Here is a 22,458-nt window from a genome sequence, read left to right as displayed (position 1 = left end):
GAGGAACTCCTTGCCAGAGGATGTTGTGAAGGCCAAGACTGTAACAGGGTTCAAAAAAGAACTAGATAAGTTCATGGAGGATAGGTCCATCAAAGGCTATTAGTCAGGATGGGCAGGGATGGTGTCCCTAGCCTCTGTTTGCCAGAAGCTGGGAATGGATCACTTGGTGATTGCCTGTCCTGTTCATTCCCTCTGGGGCACCTGGCATTGGCCACTGTCGGAAGACAGGATATTGGGCTGGATGGAAATCTTGCAAGAGTTTGCTTTTTTTCTCATGAGATTTTGGGTGATCCCTGGTCACAAGTGGCATGGAAATGCTAGAGGAGCAGCCCTTCTCCGGCTATTTCAATGCTCTGTGATTGGAAATTCTTTGGGGGCAGGGACCATCTTTTTGTTCTGTATTTGTACAGTATGCAGCACAGTGGGGTCCTGGTCCATGACTGAGGATCCTAGGTGTACCACAATAACAGTAATTAATAATAAAACAGGGCAGCACAGATGTCTTGGAAAATGAAGAAAACACTAGCAGGAAGATGGAAAACCATAGCCAGAAAAAAGTTAGTTGGAATCACCTGGCCCGGTCTTAACGAGCTAGAATAGGTGTGGTTTCAGTTGGGAGTCCCAGTTTGGTTCAGGGTTCTGTTCCAGTGTTGCGTTAATGCTGGGGTCAGGTTTGGCCTGTAGTTCCGGGCTTGGGTTCACTGCTGGTGTTGAGAGTATGCCCTTCGCTAGATCCAGATTCCAGCTCAGCCCCAGATTTGGCTGAAGGCTCTGATTCAAGGTGTGGTCTCGGTGCTGGGGGAAAGCTTGGGTCAGTTCCTATTTCTGCCCATACCTGTGTGTCCATCCCTGGTAGGTGTGTTCTTGAGTGTAAGACCTGATTGTGCTCTGTTCCACTTAGGGTGACCAGACAGCAAGTGTGAAAAATCAGGATGGGGGTGGGGAGTAATAGCAGCCTATATAAGAAAAAGACCCCAAAATCAGGACTATCCCTATAAAATCGGGACATCTGGTCACCCTGGTTCCACTCTGTCAGTCCAGAGTAATTACATTGACTTCAGTGGAGTGCCTCTGGATTTAATCACCGCTGTAGCTGCAAGTGGACCCGATTCTCTTCGGCCTGGCACCTAGTGTAGCCCTTTATACATACGCAAAGCTGAATGACTATGAAACATGACTGGGTAGTGTGTTACACACTTTGCACAAAGTATAAATAACAGTACAGCATGCAGGGCTGCAGAGAATCGGGCCCATCCTCTGCAGAGCAGCTGGGAAAGGGAATCTGAAGAACGCAAACTGTCCGATGAGGAAAATGTGCGAGTTTTGAAAATTGTGTGAAAGCTTTTTGCCCTGAGGCTTTATTTGGTAGTAATACACACACACACAATGGTTAATGGTTTGCTCCAGATTTTATTTGGTAGCAGTACACTCCCTCCCCCGCAATGGTTTGCTCCATCTGGGTGTTTTTAAACTCAGGTTTTCTCTGGCAAGGTTTGGCGAACATGTGCTCCATGCAATCCCCTTTGGACAAACTCCAATTGACTTTAATGGGAATTGGGTCAAGCCCGCAGACAGAGGGGACTGGAGTGTTTATTTTTGCATCTGTTCTTAGCAGAGCCTGTTTGCCATGAGCAGAGCGGCTGGGAACTTTTTTATTTTGCCTGTTTTTTTTTTTTTTTTAATTGACGGGAGGCTGCTTCTGGAGAACAGAGCAAGTGCTTAGAATAGAAAGAGTTGCCCGTTGCAGAGAAACAAGCCCCAGGGCAGACCTGAACAGTGAAAGGGTCTGTTTGCAATTGTGCTCCGAGGTATCTGAGCCGGACTTTGAATGACTGTTGGCTTCTGTCTAAAGGAATGCAGCACTGCCAAATAATCGAGCCTACAACTTGGTTCGGTGGGTTCTATGGTACCTAATGGGCCAAAGTCATCCCTGGTGTAACTCCATTCACTTCTACCAAGGCTGAAGTTGTCCAATATAAAGGGCAAGGTATTTGTAAATGTGTCAGATCATGTTCTGATACCTTTACTCTCGGAAGTAGCCACTCTGATGAGAGAGGGCCTCCTTGTAGCTTGAAGTACTATTCGGTGTGAATAAAGGTGTTGGAATCGGATCCTGTCTTTCATAGTTGCAATGAAAATGGCTGAAGGTTTTGGAGTAGTAGCGGGACATTCCTCAATATTCATTGCTGTGCTCTCTGGGCAAGGCTGATGTTTTTGCACTTGGCATCCTCAGAGCAGGATTAAAAGCTCCTAGGAATGTGATTAAACCGAGTGACTATTGTAATAAATCTGTGGCCACCTTGGACTTCACAGGTTCTGCACTGCATGCCATGATCACTTAGAACTGCAGCAGTGGGGAATAGAACTCTGGTCCTGCTATTCAGGAAAAAAAGCGCAGCTTGCTGCTACTTGACATGAAGGAGAATCGCCTTTACAGGTCTAGGGTCTATGACATACTATTGAGCAGCTTTGATTCCCTCCAGAAGAGGGCCGAGGTGCATTAGGCAGTGCCTTTCATTCAGAAATGACAAAACTTCAAAAACATCAAAACAACTTTTTCCCCCTTCACCTGACAAGCTATTAAGGTCACTTGCCCAAGCGAATGCAACCCGGTGGGCCTAATTTGAGTTGGTGTCTGCTCAGTCAGATGATTAGTTAATGGCTGTGTCGTGCTTTGAAGATGAAAAGCTCTATATAAATGCTAAGTAGTTGTAGTGCGCACTGGGGCAGAATATGGAAAAAAAAATGGCTAGCATCGCTTCCTTGGGAAGAAACCCAGTCATCTCGCCAGCTGGTGAGTTTCCTCCACACTTGGGGGAATTGAAGTCGTTCGTGTCCCCCTCAGGGATGGAATAGCCCTGAACATTAACAGATCCATTCTGACAAGCTACTCAGATGCTATTCAACTCCCCAGCCTCTATGGTGCAGCTGTCATGTTTCTTTTGCATCAAAGAAGCCACAGTGCAAGTATCTCTCCAACTTTTCTCCATCCATTGCCCTTTGCTTTCTTGCCAGCAATATAGTGCGACCTGTGTTCTCAGTCTGGCCATATCGGGGGCCTCCTGAAAACGTTCTGTTGGCCGAATGACCAGCAAACCTAAGGAGAGTAAACACATTCATAACCTGAAGGACTGTAGCTTGCTCCCAACTGGAAAGTTCCCTTTGAGAGCTAGATCCTCTGCTGTGTAATGACTTCAGTGGGGTATATCCGTTTCCTCCAGCTGAGGAGCTGGCTCCTGCATTGCAGTTGGGAGGCGTGATTGCAGTTGACCTACCCGAGTTAGCTTTGAGCTGGCTTGCTCAAAGCTATCTCGAGTAACCATAGTGGTGAAGTCACAGAGGCTCAGGCTAGCTTTGCTCGCTTGGGGCCTCAGGTACAGAATCGAGCCCCTGCTGTCCATGCTGCTGCGGCTTTGCTGCTATTGTCACTTGATCAAATCTAGCTCGGGTCCGTCTGCACGCACGGCAATCACACCTGCCGACTGTGATGTAGATGTACCCATAGTCTATTGTCTCAGAGATGGACAACGTGCATAAGCTCCATCTGACTGTTCCTTCCTCCTCTGCTCACAAGCAGGCCATCATGTAGCTTGTTACTTGGTAGAATTAGCTTTCAAAGAGCTGGAGAGGTTTGGGATCCCAGCCATGCCTCATAAAGGGAAAGGAGGTGGATAGCCATTGCTTGCAAAGTAATACAACCGTTGCTTTTGCCCAGCTTCTGCCTGCTGCAGGCCCTTTTCCTTGTGTAAGTGATCTCTGTCGCTCCGCTGCAAGGCTTGGAGCCAGGGTTCCACCACTTTAAAGGTGGGCCTTGTAATGAGGCCAGAGTAGCTCGTAACCTGGCTTCCATATGTCCAGGGAAGCAAAGGACGCTGTCGCTGTGAGAGAGGAAGATGGCCCTGTGTATAACAAGCCCTGGAAGTTTGCCAACACTGCTGCTCAGCACCTACACCCAATTCCATTCTCTGCTGGTGGGGGAGATCTTTCTTCCTTAGGATTTTTTTTTTTTTTAGGCCTGGACAGTCACTTACTTTACTACTTTTGGGTTGAGGATAGCTCTGGACAAAGGGGTTTCTCTTCTTTGAGCTCAAGATGAGCCTGGGAAATAAAGGTTCGGAATTCACACGGGTGTCGGTTAAGCACAACCTGAAACCTTTTTGCTTTCTGTGATCCCGAATCTGGACCACATGCAGGGACCAAGCCCTGTGCAAATGCTTTTGATTATACGTTACGTTTATAATGGCGCCTTTATGTGCTTTATAAAGTGTAGAGATGGGAATTGCTTTATCTACCGCCGCCGTGTTGGCACTTCTCAGTTCAAGGGTGGCGGCTTTTTAGCAACACAACAATCTAGGACCGGAAAGTGATGTCTGCTGGGCCCGATCTTTAGCGGGCATGAACTGGCATAGCCCCTGTGACTTGGGAGGAGCTACCCTGATGTACACCAGCTGAGGATCTGACCCAGTGCTGCCTCCACTTTAAACTGTGGGGGGATTTCAGGGGGCCTGGTGTAATTATCCCAATTAGAATTTGGCCCTGGGCATCAAAGAAATTCTTGTAAATGGTCCCGTGAAACTTCTCATGAGGAGGGTCGATTGGAGTCTTGGTTTTCCATCTCAAAGGCGAGAAGGAGCTGCTCAGGGGGACAGAGTGGCACCTAGTGAAGAACCCCTTCGGATAATCAGGCATATAGCCCAGGGTCTCCTGCAGAAGAATATATGGAAATGGGAGGCATGGTTCTGCTGAGAACTGAACTCCATTTCTGCATGGATCATGGTGCATGGTGTCTCCCTGGCCTCCCTAATTAACTGGTCCAGTTGACTGTGGAAAGTCGTTTTCAAAGAGGCTGCGAAATGGAGGCATTTCAGTCTGAGAGCTTCCTCAGTCTTGTGTCCTCACCTCACAAATCCAGCTGCAATTTTGGATTAATACCGAAGACTCCCTTTCCCCCCCTCACCGCCCTCTCTTAGGTCAGCTGAGTTCATAGCTCAGTTAAGGTCATTTTAGTCCAGGGGTGGCCAACCGGGGGCTCCGGGAGCCACACGCGGCTCTTCAGATGTTAATATGCGGCTCCTTGTCTGGGCACCGACTCCGGGGCTGGAGCTACAGGTGCCAACTTTCCAATGTGCCGGGGGGCGCTCACTGCTCAACCCCTGGCTCTGCCACAGGCCCTGCCCCCACTCCACCCCTTCCCGCCCCCTCCCCTGAGCCTGCCGTGCCCTCGCTTCTCCTCCCACAGCCTCCTGCACCCCATGAAACAGCTGATTAGGAGGTGTGGGGAAGAAGGGGGAGGCGCAGATCTGTGGGGCTGCCGGTGGGCGGGAGGTGTTATGAATTACACCTGAGAGGACACGCACACAACTGCTGCGAATTACACCTGGTAGGACACGCACAGTTCAAATCTAGGCTGAGGCACATAAACAAAGTCCACAACTGCAGAGTTCCCAAAAGACACTAAGTTTATTACGCTCGAGCGTGGTGCCCCCCTGCTAGCAAGGAGGGGACCCTGAATACAGATTATACAAAGGTTATATACTTTTTAGCAAAGCATGTTGCCCTCGTGCATCGGAAACCTTAGCCAATAAACAAACCCTTGTCTTATCTACCACCTATCCCTGCTTGGTGCATTCCTCGTGCTATACCAGTATGTTAATTACACAGCATGGTCCTAAAGCCATGCATCAGTAACCTTTATTATTAGGATGGGAGGCCTCACATCAAGGCCAAGAGACAGGGAGTTAGAGACTGACAAAAACCAGATACTGGGAGTCAAGGCAGGCTGGAGACAAGGAGGAGGATTTTTACAGGGATTCAGTATCTAAGGATCACTCCTCCTGGTGTATGATGTGCTGGCATTTAAACAATGGTGGGCCCCAAACCAAAATGGAGTCACATGTGCTAACTTTTCCTTAACAGAGGCGCTGGGAGCCGGGGGGGGGGGGGGACGGGGGTGGGCGGGAGCTGATGCGGGGCTGCTGATGTATTACTGTGGCTCTTTGGCAATGTAGATTGGTAAATTCTGGCTCCTTCTCAGGCTCACGTTGGCCACCCCTGTTTCAGTCTGTTTTTAGTCACAATGAGAAATAACCCCGGCTGGGCGGGCAGCGCTCATTCTCAGTTGAGCCGAGCTTACGCTTGGCATTGCTGTCTACCCGAGCTGCCTTTCCGCCCCCCCGGATCCTGGGCTGCCCTCGGACAACATGTCACTGATGTGAGTTGGGGCAGCCTCTGGATCAAAGATCAGGCAAAGTGCTGGAGGCTCCATTCTGGTCCAATGCACCCTCCGCATGGACAAGTGCTACCAGCATGCCAGGTTTGAGCCACCTAAGGATTCCCCGGCATTTGGGGGAATCTTTAGCTTTTTGTGGGCTTTGTGCTACCCCAGCTGAATTAAGCAACCAGACAGATGGCTGTGGGTATGGCTCGTTGTGGATCAGGCTCACCGGTATGTCAGAGGCCAGTCTGGAGCCAGGTATTTTGCTAGGTATAGAGTGTCAAAGGGGGTACACGGCCCTCTGAAAGCATGCTTTGAAAGGGAGCTGGGGTAAATGATTCAGGAAAAGCAAGAACCCACCCACTTCAAACTTTCCTTTGGCTCCAAACTCACTCTGAAACCTTGCTTTAAAGGCTGGAAAGTTTGGTGCTTTCGCCCCTTACCCCCCATGGTTTGTAAAATCCCCCAGTGCATCCTAGGCCAAATTCTACTCTCGCTTCTGCCGGTGTCAATCAAAAGTGACACCACTGACTTGGCTGAATCATGCCACGTTTACACCAGTGATGCCAACAGCATGGACCTAGTCAGGAACTGAATCGGAAGGGCTGGTCTGCCTCACAAAAGAGTCTCTTCTTTTGGCATTTAGAACATAAGAACAGCCATACTGGGTCAGACCAAAGGTCCATCTAGCCCAGTGTCCTGTCTTCGGATAGTGGCCAGTGCCAGGTGCCCCAGAGGGAATGAACAGAACAGGTCATAGAATCATAGAATATCAGGGTTGGAAGGGACCCCAGGAGGTCATCTAGTCCAACCCCCTGCTCAAAGCAGGACCAATCCCCAATTAAATCATCCCAGCCAGGGCTTTGTCAAGCCTGACCTTAAAAACTTCTAAGGAAGGAGATTCTACCACCTCCCTAGGTAACGCATTCCAGTGTTTCACCACCCTCCTAGTGAAAAAGTTTTTCCTAATATCCAACCTAAACCTCCCCCACAAGTGATCATCAAGTGATCCATCCCCGTCACCCATTCCCAGCTTCTGGCAAACAGAGGCTAAGGACACCATCCCTGCCCATCCTGGCTAAGAGCCATTGATAGACCTATCCTCCATGAATGTATCTAGTTCTTTTTTGGGGCTTGTTATAGTCTTGGCCTTCACAACATCCTCAGGCAATGAGTTCCACAGGTTGACTGCCCAGCTGGGAGTAAGTGCCATTAATCTCACACATAAGCCTCTTCTGGCAAGAACTCCAGTGCAATTCTACACCCCAAAGAAACTGAGAGAAGGCCTGATCCAGCCATCACTCAAGCCAATATAAAGACGCCCATTGGCATTGGTGAGTGCTGGATCCGACCCTCAGTCGGAGTGGAGATCAGGCATATGCCTGAACCTTGAGGTGCTTCCTGGAGCAGAACTTCCAACCCTCCCGCCACTTACTCATCTCCTGTGGAAATGCTGCCGCAGTCTTAGCTCCCATGCTGCAACGCTAAGTGGCTTTCCCAGGTTTATGAGCCGCATCATTAGGAAGTGGCAAAGCTGGGCTAATATTGTAACACCCTAATGTAAGCTGTCTTGGTGGTGAATTGCTTTGATAATTTGTAAATGGGCCATTAGAAATCACTTCTCACTGCCAAGCACCCTCATTTACAAGCTGAAAAATTAAATGCATCAAAAAGCTTTCAGCGTAAAGAATGGTGAAATAAAATAAATGATTAGTGCCGAGGCTCTCTCAGGAAGGGAGCAAGGAGGATGAAAAATACTCTTTGCTTAACATCTAATGATGGCTGTTGAAAGCATATTCATTATGAAGGAGCCATTAGATGGTGAGATAATGAATAATCAGAAATCACTAGATGCCGTAATTTTTCTAGCCAGGTGCTCTACTCAGCATGGCGCTCATCTAACTGCCTCGTTAGCACATTTGATTGGACAGGTGTTGCTGCATATGATCAGATGAGAGCAGTGAGCTGTCTTGTGTGTATCAGGATCTCTCGCCAGCTCCTTCTCTGGGAATCCAATGGACAGTTTCCTGTGTAGGTAACAGTCATCCTGGCTCACATGATGAGAGGAATTAGAGGGAGGTGGGTAACCAGTCTATTCCGTACTGGCCACGCTAAATCTGTCAGCAGGACTAGAAACCTGGTGTAACGCATCATAGCTCCAGCGAAATCAGTGGGGTTATGCTGAATTACCCCAGCTGCCCTATGGTTTGTCAAGCTCAATTGTTTCATCTTCTCTTATACTTAGATGACCAACTCCTTGGGGCAGGGACTGTCTGTTGTGTTCTGTGTTTGTACAGCGCCTAGTGCATTGCAGCTCTGATCCTGGTTGAAGCCTGGATATAAATAATGCGGAGCCAGGTACATCGGGGTAGCTCTTTGGACTTTAATGGAATTATGTTGATTTACACCAGTTGAGGATCTGGTCCTCTTGGGGACCTGATTTTTCTCTGCCTTATATGTTATGTCAACATTTACACCAAAGTGTGTAACACTGACAGACCCCTGGTGCCGGTGGGCGGGATTGAACCTGAGAGCTCGAAAGCTAAATGCATGAACCTCTACCGCATGAGCTAAAAGCCACATGGCCCTTAGTTAAAGCTGTAGCAGACTCATTACTCTCTCTCTAAGTGATCTCGGTGCCACTAGAGGGGGACAGAGCACCGCACCCAGCAGGCCTGGGGTACATCAGCATGGCTGCATTTTAAATCCATTTCTCACAAGTGCACAAGGGGCAAAGCAGAGGAGAGCTGGACACGTTTCTGGTCAATAATTTCACTGAACTCCGACTAGCCCGCTTCTCCTCATCCCATGTCCTGTCTGACATTTAAAAAGTGATACACAAGGTTGAGTATTTTTTCTAATAGAGGCCCTGGTTTGCTTATTATTTTGGCAGACACTCAAAAGCATTCATTTTAAAGTTACATAAGAACGGCCATCCTGGGTCAGACCAAAGGTCCATCTAGCCCAGTATCCTGTCTGCCGACAGTGGCCAATGCCAGATGCCCCAGAGGGAATGAACAGAACAGGTCATCATCAAGGGATCCATCCCCTGTCGCCCATTCCCAGCTTCTGGCAAACAGAGGCTAGGGACACCATCCCTGCCCAGCCTGGCTAATAGCCATTGATGGATCTCTCCTCCAAGTTTACTGCTTGCACACAAAAACCTAAAGAAATGAAAACAAGCATTTGTAATGAAACTGAAATTGAGGGTTATGCAAAACAGACTTAATTAAAACCTATTATAGTCTCTGTCTTTTGGAGGCAAAATATTAGAGTTTCTTATTTTCATTAACAACCTTTCTTCAATGAAAAAGAGAGTTAATTTTACTTTTAGTTTTGATGTGTGAAGGGTATTCGCTTATTCTGCTTTGAACAGACAGACACAAGGCTGGACAGGACAGAAGAAATATGGCTCTTGTTGATATTTGTGGAAGACTGGATGGCTGGACAGTTACAAATGGATGCTTTGGCTGGCAGGTTGACTCTGACACTTGTCGCTTGCATCTTGGTTTATATTTTGGTCAGGGATGTCATTTAATTGGGTTATTTTTCCTTAGACAGAGCAGAGTTGGGGCCATTTGATTTTTGCTGTGCTGATGCAGTGCCATTGATTTCAGGATTGAATGAGAAGCCGAGAGAGTGAAAGACACGGGAAGGTAACACAGAGGGGAGGGATACAGAACAGGACCTCATGTGCCATGGAGGTGCTGGTAATTAAGCCTCCCAACTAATGGGGTGAAGACTGTCATGATATTATCATATGACGACTTTCAGGACTCACAGCTAAAATCAAAATTCTTTAACCAATATCAAGGCTGCTGGCCTTCCTCTTGTGTGTGTGTGTGTGTGGGGGGGGGGGAATCCTTTGGACTGGTCTATTCCCTCTGATTTGAGGTTGGGGAAGAGGAAATGAAATGAGTCAAGGTGAGCTGGGAGCTGAGATGAGACGAGAGCTGGTGGGATAAATTCGGGTGAGATTTTTTGTTTGGTTTTGGTTTGTTTGTTTTAAAACCCACCAAAAGTGGGCAGAGTTGTTCCTTTCCTCATTCTTTTGTCCACCATTGATATTCATCACATCAATTTTGATCCATTCATTTCTGGATCCATATCTTGTTTCTCAAGTCCCCAGTGCTTGAATTATATGATTAGGCTTTCTTCTTCTTTTTTTTTTTTTTTGGTTTGTTTGGACTAATGCAGTTTCTCTGTCTGGTTTTCTTGCCCTTGTTCATGACATTCATTATTGAAAATGACTTGGCTGTACAAATGGTACATCATTGGAAATGATTTCTTCGGAGACCTTCGATTTTCTTTTCTGTGAGAGGCTTTATGTTGAATTTTCAGGACAATAATTTTGCCCGAATAAATTGGTTGTAGGGGAAGATTATTTTTCTCTGGCGGGGGAACAGCAAACAGGTTTTTCCGGTTTTATTGTTTTCCAACTCCAGAGTAGACCTGTTTGTTTTATTGTGGCCCAGAAATCTCTCCCGTGCAGTTGACATTTGAGAGGTTATTGGGGATTTTGATTGCTTAGGTCATACATATTCATGGCATGGGTCTCTTTTGTGCTAGCACTAAATTCGCCATCCGTCAACTTCAGGATAAAACACAAATGGAGCCGAGAGTCCCAGGTAGTTTGGAATGTTTCCCTTATTGAACAGCTCTTTATTCAACACCCCTTACGTAGGGCGCTGTATAAACAATACGTATACTATAAGTGTAACATGATGCACTATGGGATATTCAACAGGGCCTGAACCTGAGAACCGTGCATCTGAAAGCCTGAACGAGAGTAACCAGGTTTCAGAGCTCCACAGCCGTGACAGACTCATATCGCAAGACATGGACTAGTCTCTGCAGGGAGACAGAGAACTACGCTGTGGAATCATGGGTTACGTACAGCTGGTTCTTCCCAGGCAAAGGGGAATGTTTGCGTTCTTGCCCAGAGGAACGAGCCACCCGCACTAAGCATAGTGCAGCTTGGGGTACTTGTCAGTGGGTGGGTTCCAGATGTGACCTTGGGCATAGATGGGTACCAGCAGCTGTTAGAGGGGACCTTACCATCACCAGCTGGGCCATCCTCTGAAGAACCAGCAGGCAAAGTGCAGGTGGCTGGGGGAGAAAGAGACAGGCAGGGTTTGCCTGGGAACGGGCTGATGCACAGGTGCCATCACTGTGTCTGAAGAAAGAGGCAACAGAAGCCAAGTCCTTTGGAGCAACATTGGGTGCAGCAGGCAGCTGTTCCCCAGTCCTCTTGCATGGCATATTTTGCGCTGTGCCTTTCTGGGACATGACACAATAATTAGCATATGCAAATAACCTAAAATAGACTATGTAATGAGGTGTGTAGTCTGTGGCATGACCTGTGTGAGGCAGGAGGTCAGACCAGATGGTCACAGTAGTTCCTTCTGGCCTTAGAAGCTATGAACAGGTATTGGAAATGGCCCCCTCAGCAGGCCATATAGGGCCTTACACTTCTTTGGTCTTCTTTGGCTTGCACCCCAGGCCCCTTTCCCTTCTTCTCAGCATCACGGAGAAGCTGTCCTCCGGCCAGCAGACCACCGGCTGGGGGTCAGATCCTTTGAGTGTAATGCATCCTCTTGCTAGCTGCAGTGAAATGTCAAGAATCATAGAATCATAGAATCATAGAATATCAGGGTTGGAAGGGACCTCAGGAGGTCATCTAGTCCAACCCCCTGCTCAAAGCAGGACCAATCCCCAATTAAATCATCCCAGCCAGGGCTTTGTCAAGCCTGACCTTAAAAACTTCTAAGGAAGGAGATTCTACCACCTCCCTAGGTAATGCATTCCACTGTTTCACCACCCTCCTAGTGAAAAAGTTTTTCCTAATATCCAACCTAAACCTCCCCCACTGCAACTTGAGATCATTACTCCTTGTCCTGTCCTCTTCCACCACTGAGAATAGTCTAGAACCATCCTCTCTGGAACCACCTCTCAGGTAGTTGAAAGCAGCTATCAAATCCCCCTCATTCTTCTCTTCTGCAGACTAAACAATCCCAGTTCCCTCAGCCTCTCCTCATAAGTCATGTGTTCCAGACCCCTAATCATTTTTGTTGCCCTTCACTGGACTCTCTCCAATTTATCCACATCCTTCTTGAAGTGTGGGGCCCAAAACTGGACACAGTACTCCAGATGAGGCCTCACCAATGTCGAATAGAGGGGGACGATCACGTCCCTCGATCTGCTCGCTATGCCCCTACTTATACATCCCAAAATGCCATTGGCCTTCTTGGCAACAAGGGCACACTGCTGACTCATATCCAACTTCTCGTCCACTGTCACCCCTAGGTCCTTTTCCGCAGAACTGCTGCCTAGCCATTCGGTCCCTAGTCTGTAGCTGTGCATTGGGTTCTTTCGTCCTAAGTGCAGGATCCTGCACTTATCCTTATTGAACCTCATCAGATTTCTTTTGGCCCAATCCTCCAATTTGTCTAGGTCCCTCTGTATTCTATCCCTGCCCTCCAACGTATCTACCACTCCTCCCAGTTTAGTATCATCCGCAAATTTGCTGAGAGTGCAATCCACACCATCCTCCAGATCATTTAAGAAGATATGGAACAAAACTGGCCCCAGGACCGACCCCTGGGGCACTCCACTTGACACCGGCCGCCAACTAGACATGGAGCCATTGATCACTACTCATTGAGCCCGACAATCTAGCCAACTTTCTACCCACCTTATAGTGCATTCATCCAGCCCAAGAGGCTTGGTACCCACTGTAGATGCCACATGTGGTCACTAATCAGCTGTGGGATGGTAAAATATTTCAGTCACTTCTGTCCTGGCTGGGTTCCTCGCTAAGGCATAGAGGCGAAATTTCTGTATTCCAGTGAAGTCCTCAGAGACCTGTAGCAATGTCTCCTCCCCTCTCCCTTTTTTAAAAACACTAATTTTCCCCTCTGAGACAGAACAATATTTATATGGGCATAGGCAATTGATAGCTCACAGGGCTGTTGGGAAATTAGCAAGGTCATAAAATCCATGTGGCTGGCTTTCCAGTTGCAGCTGTTTTTCTAAACAAACAAACAAACAAAAAAGACGGTTATTGACTAGATTTCCCCCTCAGATGAACAGCGATACATTGTTGTTTGAAATGAGCTGGATGCTTAAAAAAACGTGGAGGAAGGTTGTTGGATCTTAGAAGGCAAAGCCGGGGTCCTGCGTGTGTCTCAGATGCACTTACAGAGGGGTGGCTGCCTGTAATCTAGACAGGAGTATGGAAATGGAAAGTAGAAGGCAGGGTGTGGCATGGGGTAGAGGGGAGTGGGATAGTGCTGGGTAGGTGGAGAGTCTATGTGTAGTAGTGATAAGCACCATGGAAATGTGACAGCTAGGCTGAGATCAAGGAGATCTGATGTATGTTTCCAGCTCTGCCAGCCATAACAGGGCCTGATTTATTCTTTTTTCTATTCACTCCAATGGAATTCGATGGCTGTTTTAAATCCTCAGCAGCTCCGAAAATCAAGCACATCCTATATGTCAGGCTGAACGGCCATTATGTAACCTGTCTGCCAGGTGGAGTCGGCACAAGGGCCGGGTCCAGTGTCTACGGGTTTCTCTTATCAACACACAATAGAACCGGCTCGAGCCCTCATCCAGTAATCTGGGAAAATTTACCACCACCCTTGCGTGCCTCTCACTCGCAAGCGCTGAGTGTGCGTGCAACAAAATACAACTTTTATTAAAAGGGAAAAGGGCCCCCAGCATTAATCTGGGAAAACACCAGAACTGCAATTCAGAAGCATGTGACCACAGGCAAACCCCCACCCCGCAGTGCACTGGGCAGCATCCTTTGCCTCAGTTTCTCATCTGGCGGTGTGGAAGTCTGACAAACGCATGTCCCTTTACACACCACTCCCCTCTCCCTCCGCTGCACCCCGCTCGCAGTTGGCGGGTCTTGGTTAGCGCAGACCCAGAGTTGAGATCCATTCACCTGCCTTTGCAACTGGCTCACAGCTGCCGCTGTCTCTCTACCACCGCTCTCTCTTACTGCTGTCTCTCGAGCACCCCTGACGGTTGCCTCTTACCACGCTGCTTGTTGCAGTCCCTGTGTTGTTTCTCACTGTCCTCACACACAGTCTCAGCCTTAGCCCCTCAATCTGCTCAGCAGTGAGATCAGCTTTAGGAAGCCCCAACCAGAAACAAGGACTCTTACTGGAGTCTAATCAGCTCTGTCCTCAAATACCAGAGAGGAGCCAGTCAAATGGAGTGTGGGACGCTTTAGGCAAAGGGTAGAAACACCTGTTCCCACCTGCTCTCATCTGCACTGGGCTTTGGCATCCCTACCCAGTGCTTAGCGAGTGAGGTTCAGTTTAGTGTGACCCCCCCGCCCCCAATCAGGGCATGATAAGCAGAGTTCTGGAGCCCATTGCTTGTACAATACGGATAATAACCTTTCATTACCCCTGCATTCAAATCCCCGAGTGATTTGCAACCCCAAACCAGCCCAAAGCAGCTCCATGTGCTGCACACCTAGGCAGAGCAGGCGTGTCTTTGCAATCCTGGCCTGCTCCTGGAGTCTTTTCCCCCAGCTCGTCACGAGATGTCAGGGGAGAGCTCGTTCAGACCCTGCTTACAGGTATTGTAGATGGAGAGCAACAAATCAGGGAAGAACGTGAGTCACTTCTCCATGGGAGAGCACATGGTGTGCGTCTTGTTCCGCACTCTGCACTGAACCCTTCACGGCTCATCCACCGTCTCTGCAAAGCCCTTGGAAAGGCCAAGGGGTAACATCGTTCTGCTCTAGCTCAGAGCAATGTGTACCAATTACAGACAACACTATCTCGACTGCTGACAGGCGGTCTGTACTAACTTCGCTCCCACCCACCCCCATGGGGCGAGGCTGATGGGGAGGAAGTCTCTGCAGAGGTGCCTCCCTGATGGTGGGATGGGTGGGGCTTGCCCTGCCTGTGGAATGAGCCATGAGGCCCACTCACACACCCTGCATGGCTCCCAGGACCATCTGGGCAGAGAACCTGGGCCTCCGGCCAGCTCTGTCCTCTCCTTGCTCGCTGGCAAGGCGGCTCCCATGCATCTGGCTGCCCCTGGCTGTGACTAACCTCAGCACTTCTCCTCAAAGGCATTTCCGCATGGTGGAGGAGGCTCTGTTGAATGGGGAATGCAGCCTGGGGGAGGGGAGGGAGCCATTGGGGTGGGCTGACCCCACCCACTCTATGCAGGAGAGGGGAGATTTCCCCCCTGCTCAGATCTGAGTGGCATGATCTCCCCGCTTTCCCAGAGAGGAAGCCAAATCTAGCCCTCCAAGATCCACAAAGCTCTGAGCTGCATTTTATTAGGGATAGGAATTGAGGCACAAAATGGATTAAATGACTTGCCAGAGGTAGCACGAACAATCTATGGCTTAGATGGGAATCAAACTCAGGTGTGAGCTGCTCAGCCTAGCATTTTAGGCAGTAGCCTGTCCTACTTGTGTCACAATGCTTCGGGTGCATGCTAGCCTGGCCCTTTGGAGCCCTGGTTCAATTCCCTGCTCCGTTGCTGGCTTTCTGTGTGACTTTGGGCATGTCACTTTGCCTTTCTCTTCCTCAGTTTCCCCGCTGCAATATGGAGACATTAGCACTTCCTTGCCTCACAGGAGTGTTGGGACTGTGGTATGCTCAGATACTGCAGTGATGTGGGGACCCTATAAATCCTTTAGATTCTAGCCATCAAGCTGTTGTGGTTTAATCCAACAGCCTTCAATTAAAGAAGAACACATTGCATGAGCGCATTGTCTGAAGATAATTAGTACCATTGCCATAATGAATCCCATATATACAGGACATAAATTCAGCCTGCATCTGGATTCACCCCAGACTTCCCCAGCTTTCCACAGGGTCTGTGACCCTCCACGCTTGGCACTTTTTCTTTCTCTCTGGTATTTCGGACCACCAACGTGCTCCGGTTCTGTTGTTCCATTTGTACAAGTCAGAGCTGGAGAAAGCAGGTACTCTGTAGGCAGAGGCACCAGCTACCGCAAAGCAAGGAGGCCAGTGAGAGAAGGAATCGGAGCTGAGTATAAGATGGTTCTTAACCGTGATACCTGCCCCAGCTGCAGATCTGACCCAAATTACTGGGCAATGGCTCCATGGATACTATTTGTTGGCTCTTTTCTAGTGTTGCAGAAGAAATGAGACTTTAGGAAAATGTCCCTGTTCAGGACATCACCTTAGCACCTGCTTAAAGTTAAGCATATGCTTAAGTCCCTTTAACTCCAATGAAAGTTGTGGATATGCTTAAGGGCTGGCCTGAATGAAAAACAGGGCAGGGGATTGGCAGACTGGAATACGGAGGGCACTGTGTGTAAATATGCCTACCACAGCTCCTCAACAGCCTTTGAACCCTAGGCCCTTCAGCCCCCAAACACACACCCCTACTATGTGAACTAAAGGAGTGACTCCATTAGGCTGCAGCAGTAATTGGCTGTTATCCCGTATGTGTACCAGCCACACGAGGGGAATGCCCCACTGACTGTATAAGCGTGTTACACCTGCATAAGGCAACGAGAAGCGAAGTGGGGTTACCCGGTTATCTAAGCAATGGATGGAGAGCTAGGAGCTCCTGGCGCAATTGGAGCCAGTGGGCCAGTTGTGTGGGTGTAGGGGGCCACGGGGGCCGCGCGGGTGTCTGAAAAGGCTGGGGTGTGAGTTCAAGGAGCTCAGCAAGCTCAGGGGCAGTGCCGAGGCCACTGCTGACTAGAAACAATGGTGGCATGCCCAGCCCTGCTCTCATGGGATAAGAGTCTGTCTCATGCCTCACATGGTTTCCACTGCACGCATTCAGGGGCTGGCTTGTGGTTTCTCAGCGGGAATCCTAGCAGAGTCAGGTACTTCTCAGTGTGAGTAAGGGGGCAGAATCTGAGCCTTAACAGTTTAACCAAGCCTGGAGAGAAATAGCCATGATGCCAAATTTCGGGCCAGATCTTGTGGTGATATAAATTGGCCTCGCCCCTTGGACTTCAGTGGACTCCAATCAGAGGTGCCGACTTTGTGATTTCCCCGGAGGTGCTGGACCCCTACTCCATTCCAGGCCCCAACCCCACTCCACTCCTTTCTCTAAGTCCCCACCTCCACTCTGCCTCTTCCTGCCCCCACTCCTCCACCTCCCCCGCAGAGCCTCCTGCATGCCACTGAATAGCTGATCTGCAGCGGGCGGGAGGCGCTGGGGGGAAGAGGGAGGAGCCGATCTGGGGGGCTGCCGGTGGGTGCTGAGCACCCAGTATTTCTTTTCCGTGGGTGCTCCAGCCCCGGAGCCTTCAGCTAATTGAGGTTGGTTTACAGCTGCTCGGGATCTGGGCCAGTCCATTATAAATATGTTTTTTCTTTCATTATCCTGTTCAAGAAGTTTAGCGGAAGGGGATTGCAGTTGGGAATAGCTAAAGGATCTTGAGCAGAGTTTGGAAAAACAGCCAGCTTCAGTCATGGGAGTAAATAATCATGAGAGAATAAAGAGTCACCAATAAAATGTGAGATCATCAAAGAGCAATCCTGAGTCTGGGTGTCCTAAATGCTCACCCAGCACTGCACTGGTGGGCTTTCTGTTTACCCATCTGCAACACTGAGATAGGCCGTCACTGAATTTTCAAACTGCTGCCTCATATGGGCTTCAAAGAAGAAACACAAGGGGAAAAATCCCAGTGAACTCTGTTGGTAACCATGATTATTTTAAGATGATTTCTGATGCAGGATTTGTAATTTCCAAGTCTATGAAAGCTTAATTGGATCTGCATGAAATTGTTTTCCCCAGCAATAAGTGGCCTACATGTGATAATTCCTTCCCTGATCCTCTTTTGAAGCTCTCGATCACTAGTTTAATCAGGGGAGTGGGAAGATATTGTATAACGATGTGTTAAAGTAAAGGGTCAAATTCTGCACTCTGTCCTGATGGTGTAAATCTGGAGAAACTCCAGTGTAGGGGATTAGCATGTTAAAGAGCCACTGAGGTCAGCTTAGCTACTCTGGTTTAAGAGAAAATTGAATTTGACCGAGATACTCTCACTCAGGGGTTCTTGGGCACTTGATGATGGTCCATGGAGCACTATAGTCTCACTATAGGCTCCTCTTCCTTGCTTTGCTTTGATCGGCTAAGCTGCCTTCAAAGACAGCTAAAGATTCATACTATCACTCTTCCATGTTCTATCCCAGCAGTTAGAATCATAGAATATTAGGGTTGGAAGAGACCAGGAGGGTCATCTAATCCAACCCCCTGCTCAAAGCAGGACCAACATCAACTAAATCATCCCAGCCAGGGCTTTGTCAATCCAGGCCTTAAAAACCTCTAGGGATGGAGATTCCACCACCTCCCTAGGTAACCCATTCCAGTGCTTCACCACCCTCCTAGTGAAATAGTGTTTCCTAATATCCAACTAGACTTCCCCCACTGCAACTTGAGACCATTGCTTCTTGTTCTATCACCTGCCACCACTGAGAACAGCCAAGCTCCATCCTCTTTGGAACCCCCTTTCAGGTGGTTGAAGGCTGCTACCAAATCCCCCCTCACTCTTCTCTTCTGCAGACTAAATAGGCCCAGTTCCCTCAGCATCTCCTCGTAAGTCATGTGCCTCAGCCCCCTAATAATTTTTGTTGCCCTCCGCTGGACTCTCTCCAATTTGTTCACATCCTTCCTATAGCGGGTGGCTCAAAACTGGACACAGTAGAATCATAGAATCATAGAATATCAGGGTTGGAAGGGACCCCTGAAGGTCATCTAGTCCAACCCCCTGCTCGAAGCAGGACCAATTCCCAGTTAAATCATCCCAGCCAGGGCTTTGTCAAGCCTGACCTTAAAAACCTCTAAGGAAGGAGATTCTACCACCTCCCTAGGTAACGCATTCCAGTGTTTCACCACCCTCTTAGTGAAAAAGTTTTTCCTAATATCCAATCTAAACCTCCCCCACTGCAACTTGAGACCATTACTCCTCGTTCTGTCATCTGCTACCATTGAGAACAGTCTAGAGCCATCCTCTTTGGAACCCCCTTTCAGGTAGTTGAAAGCAGCTATCAAATCCCCCCTCATTCTTCTCTTCTGCAGGCTAAACAATCCCAGCCCCCTCAGCCTCACCTCATAAGTCATGTGTTCCAGACCCCTAATCATTTTTGTTGCCCTTCGCTGGACTCTCTCCAATTTATCCACATCCTTCTTGTAGTGTGGGGCCCAAACTGGACACAGTACTCCAGATGAGGCCTCACCAATGTCGAATAGAGGGGAACGATCACGTCCCTCGATCTGCTCGCTATGCCCCTACTTATACATCCCAAAATGCCATTGGCCTTCTTGGCAACAAGGGCACACTGCTGACTCATATCCAGCTTCTCGTCCACTGTCACCCCTAGGTCCTTTTCCGCAGAACTGCTGCCTAACCATTCGGTCCCTAGTCTGTAGCGGTGCATTGGATTCTTCCGTCCTAAGTGCAGGACCCTGCACTTATCCTTATTGAACCTCATCAGATTTCTTTTGGCCCAATCCTCCAATTTGTCTAGGTCCTTCTGTATCCTATCCCTCCCCTCCAGCGTATCTACCACTCCTCCCAGTTTAGTATCATCCGCAAATTTGCTGAGAGTGCAATCCACACCATCCTCCAGATCATTTATGAAGATATTGAACAAAACCGGCCCCAGGACCGACCCTTGGGGCACTCCACTTGATACCGGCTGCCAACTAGACATGGAGCCATTGATCACTACCCGTTGAGCCCGACAATCTAGCCAGCTTTCTACCCACCTTATAATGCATTCATCCAGCCCATACTTCCTTAACTTGCTGACAAGAATACTGTGGGAGACCGTGTCAAAAGCTTTGCTAAAGTCAAGATACAATACATCCACTGCTTTCCCTTCATCCACAGAACCAGTAATCTCATCATAAAAGGCAATTAGATTAGTCAGGCATGACCTTCCCTTGGTGAATCCATGCTGGCTGTTCCTGATCACTTTCCTCTCATGCAAGTGCTTCAGGATTGATTCTTTGAGGACCTGCTCCATGATTTTTCCAGGGACTGAGGTGAGGCTGACTGGCCTGTAGTTCCCTGGATCCTCCTTCTTCCCTTTTTTAAAGATTGGCACTACATTAGCCTTTTTCCAGTCATCCGGGACTTCCCCCGTTCGCCACGAGTTTTCAAAGATAATGGCCAATGGCTCTGCAATCACAGCCGCCAATTCCTTCAGCACTCTCGGATGCAACTCGTCCGGCCCCATGGACTTGTGCACATCCAGCTTTTCTAAATAGTCCCTAACCACCTCTATCTCCACAGAGGGCTGGCCATCTCTTCCCCATTTTGTGATGCCCAGCGCAGCAGTCTGGGAGCTGACCTTGTTAGTGAAGACAGAGGCAAAAAAAGCATTGAGTACATTAGCTTTTTCCACATCCTCTGTCACTAGTTTGCCTCCCTCATTCAGTAAGGGGCCCACACTTTCCTTGGCTTTCTTCTTGTTGCCAACATACCTGAAGAAACCCTTCTTGTTACTCTTGACATCTCTGGCTAGCTGCAGCTCCAGGTGCGATTTGGCCCTCCTGATATCATTCCTACATGCCCGAGCAATATTTTTATACTCTTCCCTGGTCATATGTCCAAACTTCCACTTCTTGTAAGCTTCTTTTTTATGTTTAAGATCCGCTAGGATTTCACCGTTAAGCCAAGCTGGTCGCCTGCCATATTTACTATTCTTTCGACTCATCGGGATGGTTTGTCCCTGTAACCTCAACAGGGATTCCTTGAAATACAGCCAGCTCTCCTGGACTCCTTTCCCCTTCAAGTTAGTCCCCCAGGGGATCCTGGCCATCCGTTCCCTGAGGGAGTCGAAGTCTGCTTTCCTGAAGTCCAGGGTCCGTATCGTGCTGCTTACCTTTCTTCCCTGCGTCAGGATCCTGAACTCAACCAACTCATGGTCACTGCCTCCCAGATTCCCATCCACTTTTGCTTCCCCCACTAATTCTACCCGGTTTGTGAGCAGCAGGTCAAGAAAAGCGGCCTCACCAGTGCCGAATAGAGGGGAATAATCATTTCCCTCGATCTGCTGGCAATGCCCATACTAATACAGCCCAATATGCCGTTAGCTTTCTTGGCAACAAGGGCACACGGCTGACTCATACACAGCTTCTTGTCCACTATAATCCCCAGGTCGTTTTCTGCAGAACTGCTGCTTAGCTTTGACTAGGTCCCTAGTCTGTAGCGATGCATGGGATTCCTCCATCCTAACTGCAGGACTCTGCACTTGTCCTTGTTGAATCTCATCAGATTTCTTTTGGCCCAATCCGCCAATTTGTCTGGGTCACTCTGGACCCTATCCCTACCCTCCAGCGTATCTACCTCTCCCCCAGCTTAGTGCCATCTGCGAACTTGCTGAGAGTGCAATTCATCCCATCCTCCAGATCATTAATAAAGAGGTTGAACAAAACTGGCCCCAGGACCAACCCCTGGGGCACTCTGCTTGATACCGGCTGCCAACTAGACATGGAGCCATTAATCACTACCCATTGAGCCCAACAATCTAGCCAACTTTCTACCCAGCTTATAGTCCATTCATCCAATCCGTATTTCTTTAACTTGCTGGCAAGAATACGGTGGGAGCTGTAAATGTAGAGGTCCGATTAGGCCTGAAATTTACAGTAAGTTCAGTAAAAGATGTTCTGTAGAACGTAAGCTCCCCAAGAACATGTCTAGGATAGATACACATGTCAAACAGCAGGGAGTAGATTAATAGATTCCAACGGCCAGAAGGGACCATTTTCATCATCCAGTCTGACCTTGGGTATAAAAGAGGCAATAGAACGTCCCCAGAATAATTCCTAGGACGGATGTTTTAGAAAAAAAAATCCAATCTTGATTTAAAAATGGTCAGTGATGGAGAATATACCTTGGCAAGTTGGTCCAATGGTTAATTACTCTCACTGTTAAGAATTTATGCCTTATTTCCAGTCTGAATGTGTCCAGCTTCAACTTTCAGTCATTGGATCATGTTAGACCTCTCTCTGCTACACCGAAGCACCCATTATTAAATATTTCTTCCCCATGTAAATACTTACAGACTGAAATCAAGTCACCCATTAAAGGAGGGCTTTGAGGGTTGAACTGGAGCATTCCTTCTCAGCATGCAAAAATAATGCAATCACCACAGCACTGGACTGGTGCATGAGGGCCCGAAAGTGTGACCAGAAGTGCAATGGGCCTGTGTCTGTGTAGAAGCATTGCCCAACCCGAGGGAAAATGCAGACAAACAGCAGATATGGGG

This window comes from Caretta caretta, chromosome 2, assembly GCF_965140235.1.
Source record: "Caretta caretta isolate rCarCar2 chromosome 2, rCarCar1.hap1, whole genome shotgun sequence".
In the NCBI taxonomy this organism is placed as follows: Eukaryota; Metazoa; Chordata; order Testudines; family Cheloniidae; genus Caretta; species Caretta caretta.
This window is presented reverse-complemented; position numbering follows the sequence as displayed.